The sequence below is a fragment of the Schistocerca nitens genome, chromosome 6 (assembly GCF_023898315.1).
Source record: "Schistocerca nitens isolate TAMUIC-IGC-003100 chromosome 6, iqSchNite1.1, whole genome shotgun sequence".
NCBI lineage: Eukaryota > Metazoa > Arthropoda > Insecta > Orthoptera > Acrididae > Schistocerca > Schistocerca nitens.
Window position 1 is genome coordinate 185,211,381 of NC_064619.1, and position 7,479 is coordinate 185,218,859.

At 42.8% G+C, this 7,479-nt stretch overlaps 1 pseudogene; it reads right to left on the bottom strand.

Annotated features, from left to right (window-relative positions):
• Nucleotides 1–7,099: 7,099 nt before the first annotated feature.
• On the bottom strand, nucleotides 7,100–7,217 carry LOC126263818 (5S ribosomal RNA; annotated as a pseudogene).
• Nucleotides 7,218–7,479: the final 262 nt, after the last annotated feature.

The following is a 7,479-nucleotide window of genomic DNA, read 5'->3' on the forward strand; positions in this document are numbered from 1 at the left end:
ATCCAAAGTGATCGTGGTTTCGATAAGATGTAGCTCATGCAAGACGAAGCTCGACCCTCCATCGAAGCAGGAGAGTGTTTGGCATCGAGGCACGAGAGTGTTTGATGTCCTGGAGGAGCACTTTGGGGACCACATTCTGACTCTGTTGTACCCAGAGGCCACTGGCATGGGCTTCGATTGGCCGCCACACTCTCCGGGTCTCAACACATGCGACTCCTTTTTGTGGGGCTACGTTAAAGACAAGGGGTATTAAACCCTAAAACCATTACTGAACCGAAAACAGCCATTCAGGAGGTCATCGGAAGCATCGATGTTCCGACACTTCAGAGAGTCATGCAGAATTTCGCTATTCGTTTGCGCCACATCATCACCAATGATGGCAGGCATATCGAACATGTCAAAAACCTAAGTCCGAACATCTGTAGCGACGTGTACATGTTGAATAAGGTATGTGCACGCTGTATTTTGTAAGTAATTTACGTTTTTATTCATACAGTTCAATTATTGTCACCCTGTAGATTCACGCCGACTTGGGTGACCGAGCTGTTCTAGGCGCTTCAGTCTGGAACCGCGCGACCGCTACGGTCGCAGGTTCGAATGCTGCCTCGGGCATGGATGTGTGTGGTGTCCTTAGGTTTGTTAGGTTTAAGTAGTTCTAAGTTCTAGGGGACTGATGACCTCAGATGTTAAGTCCCATAGTGCTCAGAGACTTTTTTTTTGGTTCACGGGATCATTAACTTCTACAGCCGCAGCCGCCTTTTCTAACCTGTATACCAATTTTAAATTGATGACTTCTACTTTCGTTTGCTGCACATCAGTTAAACTACTCTCTACCTCTGAGCAACATTGCTATCTATAATGCTACCGTCTGCTTTTACAGTTTGTGACATGTCAGTACAGCTAATAGGTCCCCTGACATTATTATTGCTACCTCCTCAAAACTTTGCAAAACTGACTCTGCTTCCTCCACTGAAACTTTAGCCTTCAGATTGCCATCAGAGTCGAAGACGTAATCCTTCACTTCATCTTCTTCCTCGTCTGATCTAAACCAGTTAATTTGTTCTTCCCTTTTACTTGTAGCGTTTTCTTGTTACTTCTTGTCCCATTTTCTAATGAGTCCAAAATGCTGTCAGATAATGACAGTTGTTTAGGATATTACTGCTACTGTCTGTTCCTAATCATGTATGTTATCGGTTTGCGTGTGCTGACTTACTATGGTCTGTCTTTTTGTTACTGGCCGTGTTACTGTTTCCGCCTGGTAAGCGCCAGGTTCCTCATAGACGGGACTTAGTTTCAAACACACGGCCAGTTGTGCATATTCGATTCAGAACCAGATCGGGTTGGATTCTGCTCTCCGTTTTGTCTCAATGGTACATTGTTTATAATTCTGCCTTCGTCATAAATATTATTCAAATTGGTTCAAATGTCTCTGGGAACTATGGGACTTAACATATGAGGTCATCAGTCCCCTAGAACTCAGAACTACTTAAACCTATCTGACCTAAGGACATCACACACATCCATACCCGAGGCAGGATTCGAACCTGCGACCGTAGCAGTCGCGAGGTTCCAGACTGAATCGCCTAGAACCGCTCGGCCACAACGGCCGGCTTAATAATTATTGCGAAAGCGCTGTGGCTGTCTACCTCCTCTTTCTATACCAGGGTTTTGACCACGATAATTAGATCGTGTATTCTGAGCTTCTGTACTTCTAATATTGGCTTTCCCACTATCATTATTTAGGTTTTTTATATGGCCGTTAGATGAGCAATTGTTATTCTGCATATGCTACTCAACAAAACAACTCTTTCCACCCTCTCTAGATACTCAATAAATCTATCCACATTATGTCTCGGTGCGGAAATGATTCCTTTCTGCCATTACCAAGGTAGCCTACGTTCTAGTCCGATGATCATCATTTCTGGTTTCATCTTTTCTGTCAGATGTGGCAGACGTTGAACCCTCTGTCTGGAGAACTCTGCGACTGATTAACGACCTGGAATAAACTTTTTACCATTCCAAAATTATCTCAAAACATCGTTTTCTTTGTTGTGTGGCCAGTACTCATTAATAAATGCAATTTTAAATTCAGAAAGAGGTTTAGATCTAATCATTACGTGAGCTCATCGTCGCAAAGCATATCCTGACAAATAACTTCTTTCATAAGAAATTTTCTCATGCCCCGATGCTCAAAATCATTCCACTATTCTAATCGGTGAATTTGTTTGTCTGGATCAAAGCGTAAAAATTGACGACATCCAATAAAAGCTGCTTCAACTGAAGCAGCATGCTGTACAGTAGTATTAAAAGAGCTACCAGAGGTTACTTTATTTTCTGTGTTAGTAATTCTTGTATTTAGTTCTTCTATTTGTCGTTCTACTGTCTTCACTCTGTCAGAAAATTTTTAGCAACGTCCTCACACAATTTCACACAATCAAGTTTTATTTTTTTAATATCCTTCTGACATGCATTTGCTGTATTAGTTACTTCCTCAAACCGATTAGAGCAAAGTTTGGATTTATTGCCTATTCTTTCTGACAATCTCCCATAAGGTCATCGGCGTCTTAGAAACCTTTACGAACTTCACCAATTTCGGTTTTGAAAATACTGTGGAATTTAGTTAGATGTTGCCCTACTTTGACTTGCACATCTTGGTGGTTAGAATCAATTTTATAATACAAGCTATTCAGTTTTGAGTTCATTTCATCCTTTAGCTCTTTATTACTAGATTCAGTATTACTTAAGTGTTCACTACTGGATTCCATCTTAGTGTTCAGTTCTTTATGATGCGATTCAAGTTTAGAAAACAATAATTGCATCCAATTTGGTGCCTCTAGCTTGCCAGTTGGCATTTCAACCGGTTTTACAGACGTTTCTAGCATTCCTTCATTTGGCCTAATTTCAGAAATACTGAACTCAATTTCATTATCTGATAACTCTGTTAACTCCTCTACTTTTCCTTTTTTGACTTGAACTTCAGTCGCATAATCATCGGTAATTGGTTTTAGCTTTGCATTAAAATTGAAATTTACCTCCGATTCTACTATTGACAAATCAGCTTCTGATTTTGGATTTGTTACTTTGATAGAACCATCATCGTTGATTTCAGTTTCTAATTCTGAGGATTTATCGTCAGAGACTGATTCCATCTTAACTGTCACATCATCCTTGTAAACAGATTTCATTTCAATAGCCTGTTAGAAGCAGTTAACTTAATTTCTTGACCTCGCCGAGCGATGCCGATGCGGTGTACCAGCAAACACGATGCGACGCATTGCGACGTAATGCAGACAGCAGCAGCAGCAGCAGCTGTGGCGGCGAGGATGGCGGCGAGTATCGTCTACTGCAGTAGCCCCAAGGGGACCCGCGCACCGGCGAGCGCGCGTAGTAGACTGCAGGTAACTTCCAGGTCCACGCGGCTTCCTCATGATACACAATCTTCTTCTAAATCAGCGCCGGTGGTAGCCGCAATCAAGTGTCGTCTTCTTAGCTCCTCCTGTCACATTCAAAGTTACTGTGGTTAACAGCCAGAGTTTAGTACCCACACATGCGAGAAAATCATAACAGTGTTCTCGCACTGGTTTCGGCATATTTTAGTTCGGCATCCTCTTAGTGCCTACCGTATTCCCTGTTTTGTAGCGATCACTTTCACAGTTCAGTTTCCCGGCCGATAAACCATATGTGGGCCAGTGGGTAATAATCAAATGGTTGATACTCCGTTATGTCGTTATGGAAAAACTCTTAAACTGTCTGTGGGTGCTTTACACCTACCTTCGCCATTTACAGGAGCTTGAAAGCTACTGTGCGGTGATTCAGAGAGCGATGGAGAAAATACTGACAATAACTTCCAGTCTGCAGCTCCACATTACTCTGTGCTCACTGAAAAAAAAAAAAAAAAGTTCCTACTTGCTATTTGCTCAATGGGATCAGAAAATATGACTCTGAATAAAAATTTTGATTTTTTACTGATTAAGTTCACAGGCACAAAATATAATAATATCACTAATAATAATAATAATAGTAATAATAATAATAATATCCCTTTCAGAAACAGCACTATTAATGCTTCAGAGGCGACCTCTATGGGAAGTTCCAAGCAAAATGATCCATCAAATTGGTTCAAATGGCTCTGAGCACTATGGGACTTAACTGCTGAGGTCATCAGTCCCCTAAAATGATCTATCGCCCTTTCTAATAATCATAAGTTAATTGCTCGCCTTAAAAGTGGAAAATAATCTCGCAGCTGGCCACGCGTCTTTTTAAACATTACGGATGGTTTACCAACAGTTACGTCTGTGAAATCTAAGAAATCCAGGACGGTGTACTGTACTCGCGAGTTCACGTCGTACGTTTACTGAAGACGCATCCAAGTCTGACCAGCTCTAATGTCGACCGAGGGGCAGCGCACGTAGGCGTTTGACTGATGCGAACAGTATCATCTCATGGCCAAGTGTCTTTTCCCACTGCCTCTCTGGATGTACACTACGTGATCAAAAGTGTCCGGACACCCCCAAAAGCATATGTTTTTCATGTTAGGTGCATTGTGCTGCCACCTACTGCCAGGTACTCCATATCAGCGGCCTCAGTAGTCATTAGACATCGTGAGAGAGCACAATGGGCCGCTCCGCGGAACTCATAGACTACGAACGTGGTCAGGTGATTGGGTGTCACTTGCCTCATACGTCTGCAGGCGAGATTTCTACACTCCTAAACATCCCTAGGTACACTGTTTCCGATGTCCTAGGGAAGTTCAAACGTGAAGAGACCCGTACAGTACAAAAGAGTACAGACCGACGTCGTCTGTTGACTAACAGAGACCGCCGACAGCTGAAGAGGGTCGTAATGTGTAATAGGCAGACATCTATCCACACCATCACACAGGAATTTCAAACTGCATCAGGATCCACTGTAAGTACTATGACAGTTAGATGGGAGGTGAGAGAAAGAGAACTTGGATTTGATGGTCGAGCTGCTCATGCCGGTAAGTGCCAAACGACGCCTCGCTTGGTGTAAGGAGCATAAACATTCGACGATTGAACAGTGGAGAAACTTTGTGTGGGGTGACGAATCACGGTACACAATGAGGCGGACCGATGTCAGGGTGTGGGTGTGTCGAATGCCTGGTGAACGTCATCTGCCAGCGTGTGTAGTGTCAACAGTAAAATTCGGAGGCGGTGGTGTTGTGGTGTATTCGTGTTTTTCATAGAGGGGGCTTGCACCCTTTGTTGTTTTGCGTGGCATTATCATACCGCAGGCCTACATTGGTGTTTTAAGCACCTTCTTGCTTCCCATTGTTGAAGAGCAATTCGTTGATGGCGATTGCACCTTTCAACACAATCGAGCACCTGTTCATAATGCACGGCCGGTGGCGGAGTGGTTACACGACAATAACATCCCTGTAGTTGACGTGTCCTGCACAGAGTCCTGACCTGAATCCTATAGAACACCTCTGGAATGTTTTGGAACGCAGGCTTCGTGCCAGGCCTCACCGACTGACATCGATACCTCTTCTGAGTGCAGCACTTCGTGAAGAATGGTCTGCCATTCCCCAAGAAACCTTCTAGCAGCTGATTGAAGCTGCCATCAAGGCAAAGTTTGGGCCAACACCATATCGAATTACAACATTACCAATGGAGGGCGCCACGAACTTGTAAGTCATTTTCAGCCAGGTGCCCGGATACTTTTGATCACAGAGTGTGTTTAAATAGTGGCGCAGCGGACCTCCAGCCGGAACACCTCTTATCAATCACCCTAGGCACAGGCAACAATATCTAAATGGCCCCTTTCTCAGGCACATATTAATTAATAGTTCTGTCGTTTAACAATTTTCAGTCTTTTTAATTTTTATATAGACTGCGTTAAATTTTCTTTAGTTACCGAGAAGTTTTAGTTCGACTGAATTTAAACTTTGTTGACTAGAAATTTTAGAACGAAACTGGCAATAGGACATGACCCCTGAACTGCCTCTTTAAGATTCCTTGTAACCACTGTTATTTACAACACGGACTTGAAACTTTGTACAGCTGTAGTATTGCAAGAATGTGATCAAGTGCTGTAATTAGAACTTTTATTACAAATACAAATGATACTTAATCTATCAAGAAGAAGGACGTTTTGTATCCAAATTTGGTATTTTGTAAATAACTTGAAAACTATGGTGTTATATATTTAATGTTTTGTAATGAAACCGAGGCAACATGTGACTTTTCAAATTTCTGAGTTTAATATGTAGCACCTTCAATTCCTGGTAAGTATGCCGATTTTAACCAGAATATTACTCTGATCAGAATGAGTCATGCAACTTTTTATTATGAGATATGTTGCATATTCTGAAAAATTTTTGATTTTGTAGTTTTATTATTCAGTGCCAGTTATGTTTTCTTAAGATCACATATTTTGCCTGATATACTGAATTGAGCATTCTGAGACGTTACAATGTTAACTTTAATATACTTAAGCATACACTGACGAAATTTGGAAAACCTCTTTTAATTTCGCTGTTAAACTATGGTGCAATCCTTTGTACGTTAATTGGAGGTGCGTTTTGATGACGTGGACTGGTAGTAGTGAAATGGGGTAGGCCCCAGCACGCTCGCTCACTCTGTACCTCACACAATGATACAGCGCTTGTTTCGCCTAGAGTTTCTGCCGCTTGTCTTCGTGCTTGCCAAACGCTACCTTGGCAGTAAGGTCGCCGGATCTTTCCCCAATTGAGAACATTTGGACCATTATCGCTTAAGCTCTGCAACCAGCTCGGGCTTTTGACGATCCAAGGCGCCAATTGGACTAAATTTGGCACGATTTTCCTCTAGAGGAAATCCAACAACTTTATCAATCATTGCGAAAACGATTAACTACTTATATAAGGGCCAGATCTGGACCAGTGCAATATTAGCACACATTCCGTCTTCAGGCCACATGTGGCCCATCCGGACCATGCGACCGCCGTGTCATCCTCAATGAGGATGCGGATAGGAGGGGCGTGTGGTCAGCACACCGCTCTCCCGGCCGTTATGATGGTTTTCTTTAACCCGAGCCGCTACTATTCGGTGGAGTAGCTCCTCAATTGGCATCACGAGGCTGAGTGCACCCCGAATAATGGCAACAGCGCATGGCAGCCCGGATGGTTACCCATCCAAGTGCCGGCCTCGCCCGACAGCGCTTAACTTCGGTGATCTGACGGGAACCGGTGTATCCACTGCGGCAAGGCCGTTGCTCAGTGCGATATTGACTCGCTCAATTTGTGAAGCTCTATCTTTTGAATAAATCATCAATTTTTCTGAATTGTAATGATCTGTTTGTCTGTACATGTATATCACATCTACTGATTTCCGTCCCATTCGGACGTTTCCTTCGTGGCGTGTCGTTGTTTTCGTCTCAGAGAGTGTTTTAATCCATTTGGAAACTATTGAGGTATTTCGCGATCTGGACTACAATTTTTCTGTAATTATTTGATTAGCGGTGCGAATCGCCAGAAAA